Below are 2,650 nucleotides of genomic sequence, written 5' to 3' on the forward strand. Positions count from 1 at the left end.
ACAGTTTACGATAATCCCACCCTCGTAGAAATATTCTAGGACGCGCATGCTCAATTCAATTGCTTTTAGAACCAACTCGATATCTAAAATTTTTGGCGATACCGGTACAAGGGCCCATTTCTCGCCCTTTAACGAAGTTGTGCAAAATAACAGTAGGGATCAGCCTCTAATGTAATAGACCCCTCCATTACATAAGTAGGTAGATTTCTTTACATAAGTACATGTAGGTGAAAAGCTGTCATGCCATTGGCTGATATATGGGAAGCCAGACCCATTTTTAGCCAATTGGACTGTGACGTTATTTGAGTGGTCATGGCAGTGGCATTGGTCCTAAACTAAAGTCAGATCCGTTTTCCCCTAAATGTAAGACTCTGTCGTCCTATTGTGAGCTTTCTCAACACTATAGTGTAAGCAAGTAGCGGTAAATACATTGCCCGTTAACCTGGGTAGCACTTCATAGCCCTTCCAATGACCAAGTTCAATATGAGCCAAGGCCACGACCCCGCTGCCCCCCCATCTTACTCGGATGGAGTGGGACGCTTGGGGTCACCACGATTGCACACCGCGGAGCACGAAGACATTGTAGAACACGATATCACGGGCAACGCAGATGCACAACGCAAGCACAATATCATAGACAGCGTTACCACACTGCGATTGTACGATAGCGTTGTAACGTGGTCGATGAAACCTCACCCGGAGAGCACAATATACGGGCGACGAAACAGCACGACTGCGTGGGGGGCACCAAACCACGGAATAGCACCCTTCGGCTAGTGTACCGGCGATGGGAGACAGTCACGAAAGCCGCTGTGCCACGAACCCGGTGCAGCATACGTAAACGTTTGAGAACGGCGAATAGTTAGCATCCACGAAAGAGACCGCACTAAGGAGCATGAACCCAAGCAAGAAAGCGCATAACCACTAAGCAGCGTGAGCCACGGCTGACCAGGGAACCACGAGGCCAGGTAGAGCACGGAAGAGCACGGAAGAGCACGGAAGAGCGCGGGCTATTGAAGAACAAGACATCCAACCTATAGTACGGAGTTAGGGAATCGAACCAAACCACGATATTATACGGGTCCACATGAGACTACGGAATATATAGTGGTTAGTTACACGAAGCTAAGACCTACTGGGTAAACGACGCTCATAAAGCACGCGACACCAAGAAGCACTTAAATTTGCGGCCACCTCATTTCCAACAAACCATGTCACTCCGCCGCGTAGCGGCGGCGGCCGGCTAGTCCTAAACTATCAATCCTAAACTATCAATGCTAGCACGGTGTCTGTCCGTCCGCCACACGAAACGCTCAGGTTTTTGAGCCTTATCAATGGCTGTCGAGCGATGCTAAGGCGCTTCCGATTGGTTAAAATTTAATTATATAGCTTACATCAATAAATTCATGTGGTTCACAGAGTACATCTGGCGCTTTGCACAAGACTGTCCATTATCCGAAGGCGGCATCGTTTTAATACTACGAAGTTTTATAATATACTATTTTGAAATGGGATATTACTATTAATAATTGAGTGCTACTTTTCGCTTCCTAAGCTGCAGGGTGCTTAGCGTAGACGTGTGTTTTCGAGGCCATACTATCAATGAACAAAATAGTATGCTCTTTATAGTTTTGGCAATAAACAATGACTAAAAGAATAACTACAACCGTTTTGTTGGAGAAATATTATGAACATATCTGAATGTGATGTAATCGACTGAGCTCCCAAATAGTAGTACATGTACAACAGAAACTGGCCGTAAGAACTGGCCGTTAGAACAACGCTGCTAATAAACGTCGTCACTTGATCCATAAATACAGAGGCCGGAAAATAAAATACTGTATTGTATTGATGGCAAAGTTTTGCCGCAATAAAAATTCCAATATGAGCACTCCCAATAATAAAAATTGCCGCAATTTAAATATATTGGAGCAATATCTAGCTATGTCTTGCCCTTCCGTGTACTCTTGCACCAGCCATGATCCCCGTGAGTATGCTGACCCGATAGTCGGATGGTCAAGCCACGCCAAGCTCCTCATCATTAAAAGGCGCTATCATGTTCTGTGGTAGGTCTGACGACGGCTGCCAGGATAGTTCATGAAACCCCATCCAAGAAACTAAAAAGTAGTCTTGCCCGTCTTGACTAGTTTTCTTAGCGTATATTCTATCAGCAACATATATGTCGGGGCCATCTTCGAATTCTGAAGTTTCATCTTTTGAGTCCGTGTTATCCTGGAGAGCCTCCAAGAAAGGCTGGCACCAGGGCAATTCAGCTGCTTCCTTCTCCAGCTTCTGCAAACTTTGCTCCAGGCTGTCAGGTAGACTTGTATGTTTCATCTTCTTCTGTCGTTTGGCGTTAGCAAGTGTGAGGAGCTGCTTGTTTCAATTGCTTTTACGTAGCCGGGAAGTCCGGAAATGTAGCTGCTGCTTCACAAGTGCACTATGCCAGGCAGCGGCTGGGCCTACAATTCTTATCTAGAGGACGACACATCACTTTATGATATGAGGTGATTATTCTCGACAAGATGGCGAGTCAAGAATAGCTTTCTTGACTGGGCATCTTGTCAGAAAAGGTGTTTATAAGTGATTCATCGGAATGATGTAGCAACTAATGATGTGTGCTAGTAGTTGAGATTAGAGTACCCTGCCG

This window comes from Phytophthora infestans, genomic scaffold (assembly GCF_000142945.1).
Source record: "Phytophthora infestans T30-4 supercont1.11 genomic scaffold, whole genome shotgun sequence".
Taxonomy (NCBI): Eukaryota; Oomycota; class Peronosporomycetes; order Peronosporales; family Peronosporaceae; genus Phytophthora; species Phytophthora infestans.